This window comes from Zootermopsis nevadensis, unplaced genomic scaffold (assembly GCF_977971745.1).
Source record: "Zootermopsis nevadensis isolate Lab colony 2312 unplaced genomic scaffold, Znev_1.0 Znev_ptg000003l, whole genome shotgun sequence".
Taxonomy (NCBI): Eukaryota; Metazoa; Arthropoda; class Insecta; order Blattodea; family Termopsidae; genus Zootermopsis; species Zootermopsis nevadensis.
The window spans coordinates 1,283-24,291 of record NW_028259135.1 but is presented as its reverse complement, the minus strand read 5'-3'; the positions used below and the strand labels follow the sequence as shown (position 1 = coordinate 24,291).

At 38.6% G+C, this 23,009-nt stretch overlaps 1 protein-coding gene across 1 annotated transcript in view; it reads left to right on the top strand.

Moving 5' to 3' along the window:
* Positions 1 to 22,517, top strand: part of LOC110841049 (transcription-associated protein 1-like) — a 41,254-nt gene extending 18,737 nt beyond the window's left edge. The window contains exon 10 of the mRNA XM_087359699.1: positions 22,398 to 22,517. The gene's annotated coding sequence lies outside the window, so the exon portion shown is untranslated. The remainder of the gene's footprint in view (positions 1 to 22,397) is intronic.
* The last annotated feature ends 492 nt before the right edge of the window (positions 22,518 to 23,009 follow it).

Here is a 23,009-nt window from a genome sequence, read left to right as displayed (position 1 = left end):
GACAAGTCACTCGTCCCAAGTCTTGAGAAGTTATTGTCCCAAGTCTTGTCTGCTTGTTTAGGGCTGTGCCTCACCTGTCTTAGCTGAATTCAAATTTTTTCGAAAATTCTTAGTTTTCTTCGCGTTTCGCGCCATTTGCAGTCGTTTTTAATTTTTTTAAAATTTCGAAAATTTTTGAAAATTCTCAAAGGGGTACCCCTTTGAGAAATTTCAATTTTTTCGAAAAATTTCGAAAAATTGAAAAACGTGGCAAATCGTCCAAAAAGCGCACAAAACTAAGAATTTTTGAAAAATTTCAACTTTTAATTTTTTTCCGAATTTTCAGAAAATTTTTGGTTTTGTGCGCATTTCAGAAGGTTTGCAGCGTTTTTTGATTTTTCGAAAAATTTGAAAATTTTTCCTTCTAAATTTGACCTGTCCCATCCTTATCAGGACTAGACTCCCAAGTCTTGAGAAGTCACTTGTCCCAAGTCTTGAGAAGTCCTTGTCCCAAGTCTTGAGAAGTTCTTGTCCCAAGTCTTGAGAAGTCACTTGTCCCAAGTCTTGAGAAGTCACTCGTCCCAAGTCTTGAGAAGTCACTCGCCCCAAGTCTTAAGAAGTTCTTGTCCCAAGTGTTGAGAATTCACTTGTCCCAAGTCCTGAGAAGTTCTTGTCCCAAGTCTTGAGAAGTCACTTGTCCTAAGTCTTGAGAAGTCACTCGTCCCAAGTCTTGAGAAGTTCTTGTCCCAAGTCTTGAGAAGTTCTTGTCCCAAGTCTTGAGAAGTCCTTGTCCCAAGTCTTGTCTGCTTGTTTAGGGCTGTGCCTCACCTGTCTTAGCTGAATTCAATTTTTTTCGAAAATTCTTAGTTTTCTTCGCGTTTCACGCCATTTGCAGTCGTTTTTAATTTTTTTAAAATTTCGAAAAATTTTGAAAATTCTCAAAGGGGTACCCCTTTGAGAAATTTCAATTTTTTCGAAAAATCGAAAAACGTGGCAAATCGTCCAAAAAGCGCACAAAACTAAGAATTTTTGAAAAATTTCAACTTTTAATTTTTTTCCGAATTTTCCGAAAATTTTTGGTTTTGTGCGCATTTCAGAAGGTTTGCAGCGTTTTTTCATTTTTCGAAAAATTTGAAAATTTTTCCTTCTAAATTTGACCTGTCCCAGCCCTATCAGGACTAGACACCCAAGTCTTGAGAAGTCACTTGTCCCAAGTCTTGAGAAGTCACTCGTCCCAAGTCTTGAGAAGTTCTTGTCCCAAGTCTTGAGAAGTCACTTGTCCCAAGTCTTGAGAAGTCACTCGTCCCAAGTCTTGAGAAGTCACTCGCCCCAAGTCTTAAGAAGTTCTTGTTCCAAGTGTTGAGAATTCACTTGTCCCAAGTCCTGAGAAGTTCTTGTCCCAAGTCTTGAGAAGTCACTTGTCCTAAGTCTTGAGAAGTCACTCGTCCCAAGTCTTGAGAAGTTCTTGTCCCAAGTCTTGAGAAGTTCTTGTCCCAAGTCTTGAGAAGTCCTTGTCCCAAGTCTTGTCTGCTTGTTTAGGGCTGTGCCTCACCTGTCTTAGCTGAATTCAATTTTTTTCGAAAATTCTTAGTTTTCTTCGCGTTTCACGCCATTTGCAGTCGTTTTTAATTTTTTTAAAATTTCGAAAAATTTTGAAAATTCTCAAAGGGGTACCCCTTTGAGAAATTTCAATTTTTTCGAAAAATCGAAAAACGTGGCAAATCGTCCAAAAAGCGCACAAAACTAAGAATTTTTGAAAAATTTCAACTTTTAATTTTTTTCCGAATTTTCCGAAAATTTTTGGTTTTGTGCGCATTTCAGAAGGTTTGCAGCGTTTTTTCATTTTTCGAAAAATTTGAAAATTTTTCCTTCTAAATTTGACCTGTCCCAGCCCTATCAGGACTAGACACCCAAGTCTTGAGAAGTCACTTGTCCCAAGTCTTGAGAAGTCACTCGTCCCAAGTCTTGAGAAGTCACTCGCCCCAAGTCTTAAGAAGTTCTTGTCCCAAGTGTTGAGAATTCACTTGTCCCAAGTCTTGAGAAGTTATTGTCCCAAGTCTTGTCTGCTTGTTTAGGGCTGTGCCTCACCTGTCTTAGCTGAATTCAAATTTTTTCGAAAATTCTTAGTTTTCTTCGCGTTTCGCGCCATTTGCAGTCGTTTTTAATTTTTTTAAAATTTTGAAAATTTTTGAAAATTCTCAAAGGGGTACCCCTTTGAGAAATTTCAATTTTTTCCAAAAATTTCGAAAAATCGAAAAACGTGGCAAATCGTCCAAAAAGCGCACAAAACTAAGAATTTTTGAAAAATTTCAACTTTTAATTTTTTTCCGAATTTTCAGAAAATTTTTGGTTTTGTGCGCATTTCAGAAGGTTTGCAGCGTTTTTTCATTTTTCGAAAAATTTGAAAATTTTTCCTTCTAAATTTGACCTGTCCCATCCTTATCAGGACTAGACTCCCAAGTCTTGAGAAGTCACTTGTCCCAAGTCTTGAGAAGTCCTTGTCCCAAGTCTTGAGAAGTTCTTGTCCCAAGTCTTGAGAAGTCACTTGTCCCAAGTCTTGAGAAGTCACTCGTCCCAAGTCTTGAGAAGTCACTCGTCCCAAGTCTTAAGAAGTTCTTGTCCCAAGTGTTGAGAAGTCACTTGTCCCAAGTCTTGAGAATTTCTTGTCCCAAGTCTTGAGAAGTCACTTGTCCTAAGTCTTGAGAAGTCACTCGTCCCAAGTCTTGAGAAGTTCTTGTCCCAAGTCTTGAGAAGTTCTTGTCCCAAGTCTTGAGAAGTTCTTGTCCCAAGTCTTGAGAAGTCCTTGTCCCAAGTCTTGAGAAGTTATTGTCCCAAGTCTTGTCTGCTTGTTTAGGGCTGTGCCTCACCAGTCTTAGCTGAATTCAATTTTTTTCGAAAATTCTTAGTTTTCTTCGCGTTTCACGCCATTTGCAGTCGTTTTTAATTTTTTTAAAATTTCGAAAATTTTTGAAAATTCTCAAAGGGGTACCCCTTTGAGAAATTTCAATTTTTTCCAAAAATTTCGAAAAATCGAAAAACGTGGCAAATCGTCCAAAAAGCGCACAAAACTAAGAATTTTTGAAAAATTTCAACTTTTAATTTTTTTCCGAATTTTCCGAAAATTTTTGGTTTTGTGCGCATTTCAGAAGGTTTGCAGCGTTTTTTCATTTTTCGAAAAATTTGAAAATTTTTCCTTCTAAATTTGACCTGTCCCAGCCCTATCAGGACTAGACACCCAAGTCTTGAGAAGTCACTTGTCCCAAGTCTTGAGAAGTCACTCGTCCCAAGTCTTGAGAAGTTCTTGTCCCAAGTCTTGAGAAGTTCTTGTCCCAAGTCTTGAGAAGTCACTTGTCCCAAGTCTTGAGAAGTTATTGTCCCAAGTCTTGTCTGCTTGTTTAGGGCTGTGCCTCACCTGTCTTAGCTGAATTCAAATTTTTTCGAAAATTCTTAGTTTTCTTCGCGTTTCGCGCCATTTGCAGTCGTTTTTAATTTTTTTAAAATTTTGAAAATTTTTGAAAATTCTCAAAGGGGTACCCCTTTGAGAAATTTCAATTTTTTCCAAAAATTTCGAAAAATCGAAAAACGTGGCAAATCGTCCAAAAAGCGCACAAAACTAAGAATTTTTGAAAAATTTCAACTTTTAATTTTTTTCCGAATTTTCAGAAAATTTTTGGTTTTGTGCGCATTTCAGAAGGTTTGCAGCGTTTTTTTGATTTTTCGAAAAATTTGAAAATTTTTCCTTCTAAATTTGACCTGTCCCATCCTTATCAGGACTAGACTCCCAAGTCTTGAGAAGTCACTTGTCCCAAGTCTTGAGAAGTCCTTGTCCCAAGTCTTGAGAAGTTGTTGTCCCAAGTCTTGAGAAGTCACTTGTCCCAAGTCTTGAGAAGTCACTCGTCCCAAGTCTTGAGAAGTCACTCGTCCCAAGTCTTGAGAAGTTCTTGTCGCAAGTCTTGAGAAGTCACTCGTCCCAAGTCTTGAGAATTCACTCGTCCCAAGTCTTGAAGTCACTCGTCCCAAGACTTGAGAAGTCACTTGTCCCAAGTCTTGAGAAGTCACTCGTCCCAAGTCTTGAGAAGTCACTCGTCCCAAGTCTTGAGAAGTTCTTGTCCCAAGTCTTGAGAAGTCCTTGTCCCAAGTCTTGAGAAGTTATTGTCCCAAGTCTTGCCTGCTTGTTTAGGGCTGTGCCTCACCTGTCTTAGCTGAATTCAATTTTATTCGAAAATTCTTAGTTTTCTTGGCGTTTCACGCCATTTGCAGTCGTTTTTAATTTTTTTAAAATTTCGAAAAATTTTGAAAATTCTCAAAGGGGTACCCCTTTGAGAAATTTCAATTTTTTCGAAAAATCGAAAAACGTGGCAAATCGTCCAAAAAGCGCACAAAACTAAGAATTTTTGAAAATTTTCAAGTTTTAATTTTTTTTTAAAATTTTCCGAAAATTTTTGGTTTTGTGCGCATTTCAGAAGGTTTGCAGCGTTTTTTGATTTTTCGAAAAATTTGAAAATTTTTCCTTCTAAATTTGACCTGTCCCATCCCTATCAGGACTAGACACCCAAGTCTTGAGAAGTCACTTGTCCCAAGTCTTGAGAAGTCACTCGTCCCAAGTCTTGAGAAGTCACTCGTCCCAAGTCTTGAGAAGTTCTTGTCCCAAGTCTTGAGAAGTTCTTGTCCCAAGTCTTGAGAAGTTCTTGTCCCAAGTCTTGAGAAGTCACTTGTCCCAAGTCTTGAGAAGTCACTCGTCCCAAGTCTTGAGAAGTCACTCGTCCCAAGTCTTGAGAAGTTCTTGTCCCAAGTCTTGAGAAGTTCTTGTCCCAAGTCTTGAGAAGTCACTTGTCCCAAGTCTTGAGAAGTTCTTGTCCCAAGTCTTGAGAAGTCACTCGTCCCAAGTCTTGAGAAGTCACTCGTCCCAAATCTTGAGAAGTTCTTGTTCCAAGTCTTGAGAAGTCACTCGTCGCAAGTCTTGAGAAGTTCTTGTCCCAAGTCTTGAGAAGTTCTTGTCCCAAGTCTTGAGAAGTTCTTGTCCCAAGTCTTGAGAAGTTCTTGTCCCAAGTCTTGAGAAGTCACTCGTCCCAAGTCTTAAGAAGTTCTTGTCCCAAGTCTTGAGAATTCACTTGTCCCAAGTCTTGAGAAGTTCTTGTCCCAAGTCTTGAGAAGTCACTTGTCCTAAGTCTTGAGAAGTCACTCGTCCCAAGTCTTGAGAAGTTCTTGTCCCAAGTCTTGAGAAGTTCTTGTCCCAAGTCTTGAGAAGTCCTTGTCCCAAGTCTTGAGAAGTTATTGTCCCAAGTCTTGTCTGCTTGTTTAGGGCTGTGCCTCACCTGACTTAGCTGAATTCAATTTTTTTCGAAAATTCTTAGTTTTCTTCGCGTTTCACGCCATTTGCAGTCGTTTTTAATTTTTTTAAAATTTCAAAAAATTTTGAAAATTCTCAAAGGGGTACCCCTTTGAGAAATTTCAATTTTTTCGAAAAATCGAAAAACGTGGCAAATCGTCCAAAAAGCGCACAAAACTAAGAATTTTTGAAAATTTTCAAGTTTTAATTTTTTTCCAAATTTTCCGAAAATTTTTGGTTTTGTGCGCATTTCAGAAGGTTTGCAGCGCTTTTTGATTTTTCGAAAAATTTGAAAATTTTTCCTTCTAAATTTGACCTGTCCCATCCTTATCAGGTCTAGACTCCCAAGTCTTGAGAAGTCACTTGTCCCAAGTCTTGAGAAGTCCTTGTCCCAAGTCTTGAGAAGTTCTTGTCCCAAGTCTTGAGAAGTCACTTGTCCCAAGTCTTGAGAAGTTCTTGTCCCAAGTCTTGAGAAGTTCTTGTCCCAAGTCTTGAGAAGTTCTTGTCCCAAGTCTTGAGAAGTCCTTGTCCCAAGTCTTGAGAAGTTATTGTCCCAAGTCTTGTCTGCTTGTTTAGGGCTGTGCCTCACCTGTCTTAGCTGAATTCAATTTTTTTCGAAAATTCTTAGTTTTCTTCGCGTTTCACGCCATTTGCAGTCGTTTTTAATTTTTTTAAAATTTCGAAAATTCTCAAAGGGGTACCCCTTTGAGAAATTTCAATTTTTTCGAAAAATCGAAAAACGTGGCAAATCGTCCAAAAAGCGCACAAAACTAAGAATTTTTGAAAATTTTCAAGTTTTAATTTTTTTCCAAATTTTCCGAAAATTTTTGGTTTTGTGCGCATTTCAGAAGGTTTGCAGCGTTTTTTGATTTTTCGAAAAAATTGAAAATTTTTCCTTCTAAATTTGACCTGTCCCATCCCTATCAGGACTAGACACCCAAGTCTTGAGAAGTCACTTGTCCCAAGTCTTGAGAAGTCACTCGTCCCAAGTCTTGAGAAGTTCTTGTCCCAAGTCTTGAGAAGTCACTTGTCCCAAGTCTTGAGAAGTTCTTGTCCCAAGTCTTGAGAAGTTCTTGTCCCAAGTCTTGAGAAGTTCTTGTCCCAAGTCTTGAGAAGTCACTTGTCCCAAGTCTTGAGAAGTTCTTGTCCCAAGTCTTGAGAAGTCACTCGTCCCAAGTTTTGAGAAGTTCTTGTCCCAAGTCTTGAGAAGTTCTTGTCCCAAGTCTTGACAAGTCACTCGTCCCAAGTCTTGAGAAGTTATTGTCCCAAGTCTTGTCTGCTTGTTTAGGGCTGTGCCTCACCTGTCTTAGCTGAATTCAAATTTTTTCGAAAATTCTTAGTTTTCTTCGCGTTTCGCGCCATTTGCAGTCGTTTTTAATTTTTTTAAAATTTCGAAAATTTTTGAAAATTCTCAAAGGGGTACCCCTTTGAGAAATTTCAATTTTTTCGAAAAATTTCGAAAAATTGAAAAACGTGGCAAATCGTCCAAAAAGCGCACAAAACTAAGAATTTTTGAAAAATTTCAACTTTTAATTTTTTTCCGAATTTTCAGAAAATTTTTGGTTTTGTGCGCATTTCAGAAGGTTTGCAGCGTTTTTTGATTTTTCGAAAAATTTGAAAATTTTTCCTTCTAAATTTGACCTGTCCCATCCTTATCAGGACTAGACTCCCAAGTCTTGAGAAGTCACTTGTCCCAAGTCTTGAGAAGTCCTTGTCCCAAGTCTTGAGAAGTTCTTGTCCCAAGTCTTGAGAAGTCACTTGTCCCAAGTCTTGAGAAGTCACTCGTCCCAAGTCTTGAGAAGTCACTCGCCCCAAGTCTTAAGAAGTTCTTGTCCCAAGTGTTGAGAATTCACTTGTCCCAAGTCCTGAGAAGTTCTTGTCCCAAGTCTTGAGAAGTCACTTGTCCTAAGTCTTGAGAAGTCACTCGTCCCAAGTCTTGAGAAGTTCTTGTCCCAAGTCTTGAGAAGTTCTTGTCCCAAGTCTTGAGAAGTCCTTGTCCCAAGTCTTGTCTGCTTGTTTAGGGCTGTGCCTCACCTGTCTTAGCTGAATTCAATTTTTTTCGAAAATTCTTAGTTTTCTTCGCGTTTCACGCCATTTGCAGTCGTTTTTAATTTTTTTAAAATTTCGAAAAATTTTGAAAATTCTCAAAGGGGTACCCCTTTGAGAAATTTCAATTTTTTCGAAAAATCGAAAAACGTGGCAAATCGTCCAAAAAGCGCACAAAACTAAGAATTTTTGAAAAATTTCAACTTTTAATTTTTTTCCGAATTTTCCGAAAATTTTTGGTTTTGTGCGCATTTCAGAAGGTTTGCAGCGTTTTTTCATTTTTCGAAAAATTTGAAAATTTTTCCTTCTAAATTTGACCTGTCCCAGCCCTATCAGGACTAGACACCCAAGTCTTGAGAAGTCACTTGTCCCAAGTCTTGAGAAGTCACTCGTCCCAAGTCTTGAGAAGTTCTTGTCCCAAGTCTTGAGAAGTTCTTGTCCCAAGTCTTGAGAAGTCACTTGTCCCAAGTCTTGAGAAGTTATTGTCCCAAGTCTTGTCTGCTTGTTTAGGGCTGTGCCTCACCTGTCTTAGCTGAATTCAAATTTTTTCGAAAATTCTTAGTTTTCTTCGCGTTTCGCGCCATTTGCAGTCGTTTTTAATTTTTTTAAAATTTTGAAAATTTTTGAAAATTCTCAAAGGGGTACCCCTTTGAGAAATTTCAATTTTTTCCAAAAATTTCGAAAAATCGAAAAACGTGGCAAATCGTCCAAAAAGCGCACAAAACTAAGAATTTTTGAAAAATTTCAACTTTTAATTTTTTTCCGAATTTTCAGAAAATTTTTGGTTTTGTGCGCATTTCAGAAGGTTTGCAGCGTTTTTTTGATTTTTCGAAAAATTTGAAAATTTTTCCTTCTAAATTTGACCTGTCCCAGCCCTATCAGGACTAGACACCCAAGTCTTGAGAAGTCACTTGTCCCAAGTCTTGAGAAGTCACTCGTCCCAAGTCTTGAGAAGTTCTTGTCCCAAGTCTTGAGAAGTTCTTGTCCCAAGTCTTGAGAAGTCACTTGTCCCAAGTCTTGAGAAGTTATTGTCCCAAGTCTTGTCTGCTTGTTTAGGGCTGTGCCTCACCTGTCTTAGCTGAATTCAAATTTTTTCGAAAATTCTTAGTTTTCTTCGCGTTTCGCGCCATTTGCAGTCGTTTTTAATTTTTTTAAAATTTTGAAAATTTTTGAAAATTCTCAAAGGGGTACCCCTTTGAGAAATTTCAATTTTTTCCAAAAATTTCGAAAAATCGAAAAACGTGGCAAATCGTCCAAAAAGCGCACAAAACTAAGAATTTTTGAAAAATTTCAACTTTTAATTTTTTTCCGAATTTTCAGAAAATTTTTGGTTTTGTGCGCATTTCAGAAGGTTTGCAGCGTTTTTTTGATTTTTCGAAAAATTTGAAAATTTTTCCTTCTAAATTTGACCTGTCCCATCCTTATCAGGACTAGACTCCCAAGTCTTGAGAAGTCACTTGTCCCAAGTCTTGAGAAGTCCTTGTCCCAAGTCTTGAGAAGTTCTTGTCCCAAGTCTTGAGAAGTCACTTGTCCCAAGTCTTGAGAAGTCACTCGTCCCAAGTCTTGAGAAGTCACTCGTCCCAAGTCTTAAGAAGTTCTTGTCCCAAGTGTTGAGAAGTCACTTGTCCCAAGTCTTGAGAAGTTCTTGTCCCAAGTCTTGAGAAGTCACTTGTCCTAAGTCTTGAGAAGTCACTCGTCCCAAGTCTTGAGAAGTTCTTGTCCCAAGTCTTGAGAAGTTCTTGTCCCAAATCTTGAGAAGTTCTTGTCCCAAGTGTTGAGAAGTCCTTGTCCCAAGTCTTGAGAAGTTATTGTCCCAAGTCTTGTCTGCTTGTTTAGGGCTGTGCCTCACCAGTCTTAGCTGAATTCAATTTTTTTCGAAAATTCTTAGTTTTCTTCGCGTTTCACGCCATTTGCAGTCGTTTTTAATTTTTTTAAAATTTCGAAAATTTTTGAAAATTCTCAAAGGGGTACCCCTTTGAGAAATTTCAATTTTTTCGAAAAATTTCAAAAAATCGAAAAACGTAGCAAATCGTCCAAAAAGCGCACAAAACTAAGAATTTTTGAAAAATTTCAACTTTTAATTTTTTTCCGAATATTCCGAAAATTTTTGGTTTTGTGCGCATTTCAGAAGGTTTGCAGCGTTATTTGATTTTTCGAAAAATTTGAAAATTTTTCCTTCTAAATTTGACCTGTCCCATCCTTATCAGGACTAGACTCCCAAGTCTTGAGAAGTCACTTGTCCCAAGTCTTGAGAAGTCCTTGTCCCAAGTCTTGAGAAGTTCTTGTCCCAAGTCTTGAGAAGTCACTTGTCCCAGGTCTTGAGAAGTCACTCGTTCCAAGTTTTGAGAAGTTCTTGTCCCAAGTCTTGAGAAGTTCTTGTCCCAAGTCTTGAGAAGTCACTTGTCCCAAGTCTTGAGAAGTTCTTGTCCCAAGTCTTGAGAAGTTCTTGTCCCAAGTCTTGAGAAGTCACTTGTCCCAAGTCTTGAGAAGTCACTTGTCCCAAGTCTTGAGAAGTTCTTGTCCCAAGTCTTGAGAAGTTCTTGTCCCAAGTCTTGAGAAGTCACTTGTCCCAAGTCTTGAGAAGTTCTTGTCCCAAGTCTTGAGAAGTTCTTGTCCCAAGTCTTGAGAAGTCACTTGTCCCAAGTCTTGAGAAGTCCTTGTCCCAAGTCTTGAGAAGTTCTTGTCCCAAGTCTTGAGAAGTCACTTGTCCCAGGTCTTGAGAAGTCACTCGTTCCAAGTCTTGAGAAGTCACTCGTCCCAAGTCTTGAGAAGTTCTTGTCCCAAGTCTTGAGAAGTCACTTGTCCCAAGTCTTGAGAAGTTCTTGTCCCAAGTCTTGAGAAGTCACTTGTCCCAAGTCTTGAGAAGTCACTCGTCCCAAGTCTTGAGAAGTTCTTGTCCCAAGTCTTGAGAAGTTCTTGTCCCAAGTCTTGAGAAGTTCTTGTCCCAAGTCTTGAGAAGTCACTTGTCCTAAGTCTTGACAAGTCACTCGTCCCAAGTCTTGAGAAGTTATTGTCCCAAGTCTTGTCTGCTTGTTTAGGGCTGTGCGTCACCTGTCTTAGCTGAATTCAAATTTTTTCGAAAATTCTTAGTTTTCTTCGCGTTTCGCGCCATTTGCAGTCGTTTTTAATTTTTTTAAAATTTCGAAAATTTTTGAAAATTCTCAAAGGGGTACCCCTTTGAGAAATTTCAATTTTTTCGAAAAATCGAAAAACGTAGCAAATCGTCCAAAAAGCGCACAAAACTAAGAATTTTTGAAAAATTTCAACTTTTAATTTTTTTCCGAATATTCCGAAAATTTTTGGTTTTGTGCGCATTTCAGAAGGTTTGCAGCATTTTTTGATTTTTCGAAAAATTTGAAAATTTTCCTTCTAAATTTGACCTGTCCCATCCTTATCAGGACTAGACTCCCAAGTCTTGAGAAGTCACTTGTCCCAAGTCTTGAGAAGTCCTTGTCCCAAGTCTTGAGAAGTTCTTGTCCCAAGTCTTGAGAAGTCACTTGTCCCAGGTCTTGAGAAGTCACTCGTTCCAAGTTTTGAGAAGTTCTTGTCCCAAGTCTTGAGAAGTTCTTGTCCCAAGTCTTGAGAAGTCACTTGTCCCAAGTCTTGAGAAGTTCTTGTCCCAAGTCTTGAGAAGTTCTTGTCCCAAGTCTTGAGAAGTTCTTGTCCCAAGTCTTGAGAAGTCACTTGTCCCAAGTCTTGAGAAGTCACTCGTCCCAAGTCTTGAGAAGTCACTCGTCCCAAGTCTTAAGAAGTTCTTGTCCCAAGTGTTGAGAAGTCACTTGTCCCAAGTCTTGAGAAGTTCTTGTCCCAAGTCTTGAGAAGTCACTTGTCCTAAGTCTTGAGAAGTCACTCGTCCCAAGTCTTGAGAAGTTCTTTTCCCAAGTCTTGAGAAGTTCTTGTCCCAAGTCTTGAGAAGTTCTTGTCCCAAGTGTTGAGAAGTCCTTGTCCCAAGTCTTGAGAAGTTATTGTCCCAAGTCTTGTCTGCTTGTTTAGGGCTGTGCCTCACCAGTCTTAGCTGAATTCAATTTTTTTCGAAAATTCTTAGTTTTCTTCGCGTTTCACGCCATTTGCAGTCGTTTTTAATTTTTTTAAAATTTCGAAAATTTTTGAAAATTCTCAAAGGGGTACCCCTTTGAGAAATTTCAATTTTTTCGAAAAATTTCGAAAAATCGAAAAACGTGGCAAATCGTCCAAAAAGCGCACAAAACTAAGAATTTTTGAAAATTTTCAACTTTTAATTTTTTTCCGAATTTTCCGAAAATTTTTGGTTTTGTGCGCATTTCAGAAGGTTTGCAGCGTTTTTTGATTTTTCGAAAAATTTGAAAATGTTTCCTTCTAAATTTGACCTGTCCCATCCCTATCAGGACTAGACTCCCTAGTCTTGAGAAGTCACTTGTCCCAAGTCTTGAGAAGTCACTCGTCCCAAGTCTTGAGAATTCACTCGTCCCAAGTCTTGAGAAGTCACTCGTCCCAAGACTTGAGAAGTCACTTGTCCCAAGTCTTGAGAAGTCCTTGTCCCAAGTCTTGAGAAGTCCTTGTCCCAAGTCTTGAGAAGTTGTTGTCCCAAGTCTTGAGAAGTCACTTGTCCCAAGTCTTGAGAAGTCACTCGTCCCAAGTCTTGAGAAGTCACTCGTCCCAAGTCTTGAGAAGTTCTTGTCGCAAGTCTTGAGAAGTCACTCGTCCCAAGTCTTGAGAATTCACTCGTCCCAAGTCTTGAAGTCACTCGTCCCAAGACTTGAGAAGTCACTTGTCCCAAGTCTTGAGAAGTCACTCGTCCCAAGTCTTGAGAAGTCACTCGTCCCAAGTCTTGAGAAGTTCTTGTCCCAAGTCTTGAGAAGTCCTTGTCCCAAGTCTTGAGAAGTTATTGTCCCAAGTCTTGCCTGCTTGTTTAGGGCTGTGCCTCACCTGTCTTAGCTGAATTCAATTTTATTCGAAAATTCTTAGTTTTCTTCGCGTTTCACGCCATTTGCAGTCGTTTTTAATTTTTTTAAAATTTCAAAAAATTTTGAAAATTCTCAAAGGGGTACCCCTTTGAGAAATTTCAATTTTTTCGAAAAATCGAAAAACGTGGCAAATCGTCCAAAAAGCGCACAAAACTAAGAATTTTTGAAAATTTTCAAGTTTTAATTTTTTTCCAAATTTTCCGAAAATTTTTGGTTTTGTGCGCATTTCAGAAGGTTTGCAGCGCTTTTTGATTTTTCGAAAAATTTGAAAATTTTTCCTTCTAAATTTGACCTGTCCCATCCTTATCAGGTCTAGACTCCCAAGTCTTGAGAAGTCACTTGTCCCAAGTCTTGAGAAGTCCTTGTCCCAAGTCTTGAGAAGTTCTTGTCCCAAGTCTTGAGAAGTCACTTGTCCCAAGTCTTGAGAAGTTCTTGTCCCAAGTCTTGAGAAGTTCTTGTCCCAAGTCTTGAGAAGTTCTTGTCCCAAGTCTTGAGAAGTCCTTGTCCCAAGTCTTGAGAAGTTATTGTCCCAAGTCTTGTCTGCTTGTTTAGGGCTGTGCCTCACCTGTCTTAGCTGAATTCAATTTTTTTCGAAAATTCTTAGTTTTCTTCGCGTTTCACGCCATTTGCAGTCGTTTTTAATTTTTTTAAAATTTCGAAAATTCTCAAAGGGGTACCCCTTTGAGAAATTTCAATTTTTTCGAAAAATCGAAAAACGTGGCAAATCGTCCAAAAAGCGCACAAAACTAAGAATTTTTGAAAATTTTCAAGTTTTAATTTTTTTCCAAATTTTCCGAAAATTTTTGGTTTTGTGCGCATTTCAGAAGGTTTGCAGCGTTTTTTGATTTTTCGAAAAAATTGAAAATTTTTCCTTCTAAATTTGACCTGTCCCATCCCTATCAGGACTAGACACCCAAGTCTTGAGAAGTCACTTGTCCCAAGTCTTGAGAAGTCACTCGTCCCAAGTCTTGAGAAGTTCTTGTCCCAAGTCTTGAGAAGTCACTTGTCCCAAGTCTTGAGAAGTTCTTGTCCCAAGTCTTGAGAAGTTCTTGTCCCAAGTCTTGAGAAGTTCTTGTCCCAAGTCTTGAGAAGTCACTTGTCCCAAGTCTTGAGAAGTTCTTGTCCCAAGTCTTGAGAAGTCACTCGTCCCAAGTTTTGAGAAGTTCTTGTCCCAAGTCTTGAGAAGTTCTTGTCCCAAGTCTTGACAAGTCACTCGTCCCAAGTCTTGAGAAGTTATTGTCCCAAGTCTTGTCTGCTTGTTTAGGGCTGTGCCTCACCTGTCTTAGCTGAATTCAAATTTTTTCGAAAATTCTTAGTTTTCTTCGCGTTTCGCGCCATTTGCAGTCGTTTTTAATTTTTTTAAAATTTCGAAAATTTTTGAAAATTCTCAAAGGGGTACCCCTTTGAGAAATTTCAATTTTTTCGAAAAATTTCGAAAAATTGAAAAACGTGGCAAATCGTCCAAAAAGCGCACAAAACTAAGAATTTTTGAAAAATTTCAACTTTTAATTTTTTTCCGAATTTTCAGAAAATTTTTGGTTCTGTGCGCATTTCAGAAGGTTTGCAGCGTTTTTTGATTTTTCGAAAAATTTGAAAATTTTTCCTTCTAAATTTGACCTGTCCCATCCTTATCAGGACTAGACTCCCAAGTCTTGAGAAGTCACTTGTCCCAAGTCTTGAGAAGTCCTTGTCCCAAGTCTTGAGAAGTTCTTGTCCCAAGTCTTGAGAAGTCACTTGTCCCAAGTCTTGAGAAGTCACTCGTCCCAAGTCTTGAGAAGTCACTCGCCCCAAGTCTTAAGAAGTTCTTGTCCCAAGTGTTGAGAATTCACTTGTCCCAAGTCCTGAGAAGTTCTTGTCCCAAGTCTTGAGAAGTCACTTGTCCTAAGTCTTGAGAAGTCACTCGTCCCAAGTCTTGAGAAGTTCTTGTCCCAAGTCTTGAGAAGTTCTTGTCCCAAGTCTTGAGAAGTCCTTGTCCCAAGTCTTGTCTGCTTGTTTAGGGCTGTGCCTCACCTGTCTTAGCTGAATTCAATTTTTTTCGAAAATTCTTAGTTTTCTTCGCGTTTCACGCCATTTGCAGTCGTTTTTAATTTTTTTAAAATTTCGAAAAATTTTGAAAATTCTCAAAGGGGTACCCCTTTGAGAAATTTCAATTTTTTCGAAAAATCGAAAAACGTGGCAAATCGTCCAAAAAGCGCACAAAACTAAGAATTTTTGAAAATTTTCAAGTTTTAATTTTTTTTTAAAATTTTCCGAAAATTTTTGGTTTTGTGCGCATTTCAGAAGGTTTGCAGCGTTTTTTGATTTTTCGAAAAATTTGAAAATTTTTCCTTCTAAATTTGACCTGTCCCATCCCTATCAGGACTAGACACCCAAGTCTTGAGAAGTCACTTGTCCCAAGTCTTGAGAAGTCACTCGTCCCAAGTCTTGAGAAGTCACTCGTCCCAAGTCTTGAGAAGTTCTTGTCCCAAGTCTTGAGAAGTTCTTGTCCCAAGTCTTGAGAAGTTCTTGTCCCAAGTCTTGAGAAGTCACTTGTCCCAAGTCTTGAGAAGTCACTCGTCCCAAGTCTTGAGAAGTCACTCGTCCCAAGTCTTGAGAAGTTCTTGTCCCAAGTCTTGAGAAGTTCTTGTCCCAAGTCTTGAGAAGTCACTTGTCCCAAGTCTTGAGAAGTTCTTGTCCCAAGTCTTGAGAAGTCACTCGTCCCAAGTCTTGAGAAGTCACTCGTCCCAAATCTTGAGAAGTTCTTGTTCCAAGTCTTGAGAAGTCACTCGTCGCAAGTCTTGAGAAGTTCTTGTCCCAAGTCTTGAGAAGTTCTTGTCCCAAGTCTTGAGAAGTTCTTGTCCCAAGTCTTGAGAAGTTCTTGTCCCAAGTCTTGAGAAGTCACTCGTCCCAAGTCTTAAGAAGTTCTTGTCCCAAGTCTTGAGAATTCACTTGTCCCAAGTCTTGAGAAGTTCTTGTCCCAAGTCTTGAGAAGTCACTTGTCCTAAGTCTTGAGAAGTCACTCGTCCCAAGTCTTGAGAAGTTCTTGTCCCAAGTCTTGAGAAGTTCTTGTCCCAAGTCTTGAGAAGTCCTTGTCCCAAGTCTTGAGAAGTTATTGTCCCAAGTCTTGTCTGCTTGTTTAGGGCTGTGCCTCACCTGACTTAGCTGAATTCAATTTTTTTCGAAAATTCTTAGTTTTCTTCGCGTTTCACGCCATTTGCAGTCGTTTTTAATTTTTTTAAAATTTCAAAAAATTTTGAAAATTCTCAAAGGGGTACCCCTTTGAGAAATTTCAATTTTTTCGAAAAATCGAAAAACGTGGCAAATCGTCCAAAAAGCGCACAAAACTAAGAATTTTTGAAAATTTTCAAGTTTTAATTTTTTTCCAAATTTTCCGAAAATTTTTGGTTTTGTGCGCATTTCAGAAGGTTTGCAGCGCTTTTTGATTTTTCGAAAAATTTGAAAATTTTTCCTTCTAAATTTGACCTGTCCCATCCTTATCAGGTCTAGACTCCCAAGTCTTGAGAAGTCACTTGTCCCAAGTCTTGAGAAGTCCTTGTCCCAAGTCTTGAGAAGTTCTTGTCCCAAGTCTTGAGAAGTCACTTGTCCCAAGTCTTGAGAAGTTCTTGTCCCAAGTCTTGAGAAGTTCTTGTCCCAAGTCTTGAGAAGTTCTTGTCCCAAGTCTTGAGAAGTCCTTGTCCCAAGTCTTGAGAAGTTATTGTCCCAAGTCTTGTCTGCTTGTTTAGGGCTGTGCCTCACCTGTCTTAGCTGAATTCAATTTTTTTCGAAAATTCTTAGTTTTCTTCGCGTTTCACGCCATTTGCAGTCGTTTTTAATTTTTTTAAAATTTCGAAAATTCTCAAAGGGGTACCCCTTTGAGAAATTTCAATTTTTTCGAAAAATCGAAAAACGTGGCAAATCGTCCAAAAAGCGCACAAAACTAAGAATTTTTGAAAATTTTCAAGTTTTAATTTTTTTCCAAATTTTCCGAAAATTTTTGGTTTTGTGCGCATTTCAGAAGGTTTGCAGCGTTTTTTGATTTTTCGAAAAAATTGAAAATTTTTCCTTCTAAATTTGACCTGTCCCATCCCTATCAGGACTAGACACCCAAGTCTTGAGAAGTCACTTGTCCCAAGTCTTGAGAAGTCACTCGTCCCAAGTCTTGAGAAGTTCTTGTCCCAAGTCTTGAGAAGTCACTTGTCCCAAGTCTTGAGAAGTTCTTGTCCCAAGTCTTGAGAAGTTCTTGTCCCAAGTCTTGAGAAGTTCTTGTCCCAAGTCTTGAGAAGTCACTTGTCCCAAGTCTTGAGAAGTTCTTGTCCCAAGTCTTGAGAAGTCACTCGTCCCAAGTTTTGAGAAGTTCTTGTCCCAAGTCTTGAGAAGTTCTTGTCCCAAGTCTTGACAAGTCACTCGTCCCAAGTCTTGAGAAGTTATTGTCCCAAGTCTTGTCTGCTTGTTTAGGGCTGTGCCTCACCTGTCTTAGCTGAATTCAAATTTTTTCGAAAATTCTTAGTTTTCTTCGCGTTTCGCGCCATTTGCAGTCGTTTTTAATTTTTTTAAAATTTCGAAAATTTTTGAAAATTCTCAAAGGGGTACCCCTTTGAGAAATTTCAATTTTTTCGAAAAATTTCGAAAAATTGAAAAACGTGGCAAATCGTCCAAAAAGCGCACAAAACTAAGAATTTTTGAAAAATTTCAACTTTTAATTTTTTTCCGAATTTTCAGAAAATTTTTGGTTTTGTGCGCATTTCAGAAGGTTTGCAGCGTTTTTTGATTTTTCGAAAAATTTGAAAATTTTTCCTTCTAAATTTGACCTGTCCCATCCTTATCAGGACTAGACTCCCAAGTCTTGAGAAGTCACTTGTCCCAAGTCTTGAGAAGTCCTTGTCCCAAGTCTTGAGAAGTTCTTGTCCCAAGTCTTGAGAAGTCACTTGTCCCAAGTCTTGAGAAGTCACTCGTCCCAAGTCTTGAGAAGTCACTCGCCCCAAGTCTTAAGAAGTTCTTGTCCCAAGTGTTGAGAATTCACTTGTCCCAAGTCCTGAGAAGTTCTTGTCCCAAGTCTTGAGAAGTCACTTGTCCTAAGTCTTGAGAAGTCACTCGTCCCAAGTCTTGAGAAGTTCTTGTCCCAAGTCTTGAGAAGTTCTTGTCCCAAGTCTTGAGAAGTCCTTGTCCCAAGTCTTGTCTGCTTGTTTAGGGCTGTGCCTCACCTGTCTTAGCTGAATTCAATTTTTTTCGAAAATTCTTAGTTTTCTTCGCGTTTCACGCCATTTGCAGTCGTTTTTAATTTTTTTAAAATTTCGAAAAATTTTGAAAATTCTCAAAGGGGTACCCCTTTGAGAAATTTCAATTTTTTCGAAAAATCGAAAAACGTGGCAAATCGTCCAAAAAGCGCACAAAACTAAGAATTTTTGAAAAATTTCAACTTTTAATTTTTTTCCGAATTTTCCGAAAATTTTTGGTTTTGTGCGCATTTCAGAAGGTTTGCAGCGTTTTTTCATTTTTCGAAAAATTTGAAAATTTTTCCTTCTAAATTTGACCTGTCCCAGCCCTATCAGGACTAGACACCCAAGTCTTGAGAAGTCACTTGTCCCAAGTCTTGAGAAGTCACTCGTCCCAAGTCTTGAGAAGTTCTTGTCCCAAGTCTTGAGAAGTTCTTGTCCCAAGTCTTGAGAAGTCACTTGTCCCAAGTCTTGAGAAGTTATTGTCCCAAGTCTTGTCTGCTTGTTTAGGGCTGTGCCTCACCTGTCTTAGCTGAATTCAAATTTTTTCGAAAATTCTTAGTTTTCTTCGCGTTTCGCGCCATTTGCAGTCGTTTTTAATTTTTTTAAAATTTTGAAAATTTTTGAAAATTCTCAAAGGGGTACCCCTTTGAGAAATTTCAATTTTTTCCAAAAATTTCGAAAAATCGAAAAACGTGGCAAATCGTCCAAAAAGCGCACAAAACTAAGAATTTTTGAAAAATTTCAACTTTTAATTTTTTTCCGAATTTTCAGAAAATTTTTGGTTTTGTGCGCATTTCAGAAGGTTTGCAGCGTTTTTTTGATTTTTCGAAAAATTTGAAAATTTTTCCTTCTAAATTTGACCTGTCCCAGCCCTATCAGGACTAGACACCCAAGTCTTGAGAAGTCACTTGTCCCAAGTCTTGAGAAGTCACTCGTCCCAAGTCTTGAGAAGTTCTTGTCCCAAGTCTTGAGAAGTTCTTGTCCCAAGTCTTGAGAAGTCACTTGTCCCAAGTCTTGAGAAGTTATTGTCCCAAGTCTTGTCTGCTTGTTTAGGGCTGTGCCTCACCTGTCTTAGCTGAATTCAAATTTTTTCGAAAATTCTTAGTTTTCTTCGCGTTTCGCGCCATTTGCAGTCGTTTTTAATTTTTTTAAAATTTTGAAAATTTTTGAAAATTCTCAAAGGGGTACCCCTTTGAGAAATTTCAATTTTTTCCAAAAATTTCGAAAAATCGAAAAACGTGGCAAATCGTCCAAAAAGCGCACAAAACTAAGAATTTTTGAAAAATTTCAACTTTTAATTTTTTTCCGAATTTTCAGAAAATTTTTGGTTTTGTGCGCATTTCAGAAGGTTTGCAGCGTTTTTTTGATTTTTCGAAAAATTTGAAAATTTTTCCTTCTAAATTTGACCTGTCCCATCCTTATCAGGACTAGACTCCCAAGTCTTGAGAAGTCACTTGTCCCAAGTCTTGAGAAGTCCTTGTCCCAAGTCTTGAGAAGTTCTTGTCCCAAGTCTTGAGAAGTCACTTGTCCCAAGTCTTGAGAAGTCACTCGTCCCAAGTCTTGAGAAGTCACTCGTCCCAAGTCTTAAGAAGTTCTTGTCCCAAGTGTTGAGAAGTCACTTGTCCCAAGTCTTGAGAAGTTCTTGTCCCAAGTCTTGAGAAGTCACTTGTCCTAAGTCTTGAGAAGTCACTCGTCCCAAGTCTTGAGAAGTTCTTGTCCCAAGTCTTGAGAAGTTCTTGTCCCAAATCTTGAGAAGTTCTTGTCCCAAGTGTTGAGAAGTCCTTGTCCCAAGTCTTGAGAAGTTATTGTCCCAAGTCTTGTCTGCTTGTTTAGGGCTGTGCCTCACCAGTCTTAGCTGAATTCAATTTTTTTCGAAAATTCTTAGTTTTCTTCGCGTTTCACGCCATTTGCAGTCGTTTTTAATTTTTTTAAAATTTCGAAAATTTTTGAAAATTCTCAAAGGGGTACCCCTTTGAGAAATTTCAATTTTTTCGAAAAATTTCAAAAAATCGAAAAACGTAGCAAATCGTCCAAAAAGCGCACAAAACTAAGAATTTTTGAAAAATTTCAACTTTTAATTTTTTTCCGAATATTCCGAAAATTTTTGGTTTTGTGCGCATTTCAGAAGGTTTGCAGCGTTATTTGATTTTTCGAAAAATTTGAAAATTTTTCCTTCTAAATTTGACCTGTCCCATCCTTATCAGGACTAGACTCCCAAGTCTTGAGAAGTCACTTGTCCCAAGTCTTGAGAAGTCCTTGTCCCAAGTCTTGAGAAGTTCTTGTCCCAAGTCTTGAGAAGTCACTTGTCCCAGGTCTTGAGAAGTCACTCGTTCCAAGTTTTGAGAAGTTCTTGTCCCAAGTCTTGAGAAGTTCTTGTCCCAAGTCTTGAGAAGTCACTTGTCCCAAGTCTTGAGAAGTTCTTGTCCCAAGTCTTGAGAAGTTCTTGTCCCAAGTCTTGAGAAGTCACTTGTCCCAAGTCTTGAGAAGTCACTTGTCCCAAGTCTTGAGAAGTTCTTGTCCCAAGTCTTGAGAAGTTCTTGTCCCAAGTCTTGAGAAGTCACTTGTCCCAAGTCTTGAGAAGTTCTTGTCCCAAGTCTTGAGAAGTTCTTGTCCCAAGTCTTGAGAAGTCACTTGTCCCAAGTCTTGAGAAGTCCTTGTCCCAAGTCTTGAGAAGTTCTTGTCCCAAGTCTTGAGAAGTCACTTGTCCCAGGTCTTGAGAAGTCACTCGTTCCAAGTCTTGAGAAGTCACTCGTCCCAAGTCTTGAGAAGTTCTTGTCCCAAGTCTTGAGAAGTCACTTGTCCCAAGTCTTGAGAAGTTCTTGTCCCAAGTCTTGAGAAGTCACTTGTCCCAAGTCTTGAGAAGTCACTCGTCCCAAGTCTTGAGAAGTTCTTGTCCCAAGTCTTGAGAAGTTCTTGTCCCAAGTCTTGAGAAGTTCTTGTCCCAAGTCTTGAGAAGTCACTTGTCCTAAGTCTTGACAAGTCACTCGTCCCAAGTCTTGAGAAGTTATTGTCCCAAGTCTTGTCTGCTTGTTTAGGGCTGTGCGTCACCTGTCTTAGCTGAATTCAAATTTTTTCGAAAATTCTTAGTTTTCTTCGCGTTTCGCGCCATTTGCAGTCGTTTTTAATTTTTTTAAAATTTCGAAAATTTTTGAAAATTCTCAAAGGGGTACCCCTTTGAGAAATTTCAATTTTTTCGAAAAATTTCAAAAAATCGAAAAACGTAGCAAATCGTCCAAAAAGCGCACAAAACTAAGAATTTTTGAAAAATTTCAACTTTTAATTTTTTTCCGAATATTCCGAAAATTTTTGGTTTTGTGCGCATTTCAGAAGGTTTGCAGCATTTTTTGATTTTTCGAAAAATTTGAAAATTTTCCTTCTAAATTTGACCTGTCCCATCCTTATCAGGACTAGACTCCCAAGTCTTGAGAAGTCACTTGTCCCAAGTCTTGAGAAGTCCTTGTCCCAAGTCTTGAGAAGTTCTTGTCCCAAGTCTTGAGAAGTCACTTGTCCCAGGTCTTGAGAAGTCACTCGTTCCAAGTTTTGAGAAGTTCTTGTCCCAAGTCTTGAGAAGTTCTTGTCCCAAGTCTTGAGAAGTCACTTGTCCCAAGTCTTGAGAAGTTCTTGTCCCAAGTCTTGAGAAGTTCTTGTCCCAAGTCTTGAGAAGTCACTTGTCCCAAGTCTTGAGAAGTCACTTGTCCCAAGTCTTGAGAAGTTCTTGTCCCAAGTCTTGAGAAGTTCTTGTCCCAAGTCTTGAGAAGTCACTTGTCCCAAGTCTTGAGAAGTCCTTGTCCCAAGTCTTGAGAAGTTCTTGTCCCAAGTCTTGAGAAGTCACTTGTCCCAAGTCTTGAGAAGTCACTCGTCCCAAGTCTTGAGAAGTTCTTGTCCCAAGTCTTGAGAAGTTCTTGTCCCAAGTCATGAGAAGTTCTTGTCCCAAGTCTTGAGAAGTCACTTGTCCCAAGTCTTGAGAAGTTCTTTTCCCAAGTCTTGAGAAGTCATTCGTCCCAAGTCTTGAGACGTTCTTGTCCCAAGTCTTGAGAAGTTCTTGTCCCAAGTCTTGACAAGTCACTCGTCCCAAGTCTTGAGAAGTTATTGTCCCAAGTCTTGTCTGCTTGTTTAGGGCTGTGCCTCACCTGTCTTAGCTGAATTCAAATTTTTTAGAAAATTCTTAGTTTTCTTCGCGTTTCGCGCCATTTGCAGTCGTTTTTAATTTTTTCAAAATTTCGAAAATTTTTGAAAATTCTCAAAGGGGTACCCCTTTGAGAAATTTCAATTTTTTCGAAAAATTTCAAAAAATCGAAAAACGTAGCAAATCGTCCAAAAAGCGCACAAAACTAAGAATTTTTGAAAAATTTCAACTTTTAATTTTTTCCCGAATATTCCGAAAATATTTGGTTTTGTGCGCATTTCAGTAGGTTTGCAGCGTTTTTTGATTTTTCGAAACATTTGAAAATTTTTCCTTCTAAATTTGACCTGTCCCATCCTTATCAGGTCTAGACTCCCAAGTCTTGAGAAGTCACTTGTCCCAAGTCTTGAGAAGTCCTTGTCCCAAGTCTTGAGAAGTTCTTGTCCCAAGTCTTGAGAAGTCACTTGTCCCAGGTCTTGAGAAGTCACTCGTTCCAAGTTTTGAGAAGTCACTCGTCCCAAGTCTTGAGAAGTTCTTGTCCCAAGTCTTGAGAAGTTCTTGTCCCAAGTCTTGAGAAGTCCCTTGTCCCAAGTCTTGAGAAGTCCCTTGTCCCAAGTCTTGAGAAGTCCTTGTCCCAAGTCTTGAGAAGTCACTTGTCCCAAGTCTTGAGAAGTCACTTGTCCCAAGTCTTGAGAAGTCCTACGCAGAATATATTTATTTTGTTTTCAGTTAATTTTATTTGCTTTGATTGAAATTAATGTTTGTTTTTTGATTTTGTTCAGGTGATGATACTTTTTTCCAGTCGAGATTAAGAAGATGAAATAAGTGAATGAATTATATTTTGTAAACTGATGTACAAACAGAATTTTTTTGCATAATAAAGACTTTTTTATTTTGAATAATGTTATCATTTAGGAATCCTGAATTCCTTCCATACACTCTAGGTAGAACTGAGAATTTCTTCGAACTTTGCCAAAAACTTAGTTTTTGGTACAAGTTCGGAAAATTCTAAGAAAAACTTGAAAAGTTCTTGTCCCAAGTCTTGAGAAGTTCTTGTATCAAGTCTTGAGAAGTTCTTGTCCCAAGTGTTGTCTGCTTTTTTAGGGCTGTGCCTCACCCATCTTAGCTGAATTCAAATTGTTTTCGAAAATTTCGATTTTTCTTAGTTTTCTTCGCGTTTCACGCCACTTGGGACGAGTGACTTCTCAATACTTGGGACAATAACTTCTGAAGACTTGGGACGAGTGACTTCTCAAGACTTGGGACGAGTGAATTCTCAAGACTTGGGACATGAACTTCTCAAGACTTGGGACAAGAACTTCTCAAGACTTGGGACAAGGTCAGGTCAGGTCAGGTCAGGTCAGGTCAGGTCAGGTCAGGTCAGGTCAGGTCAG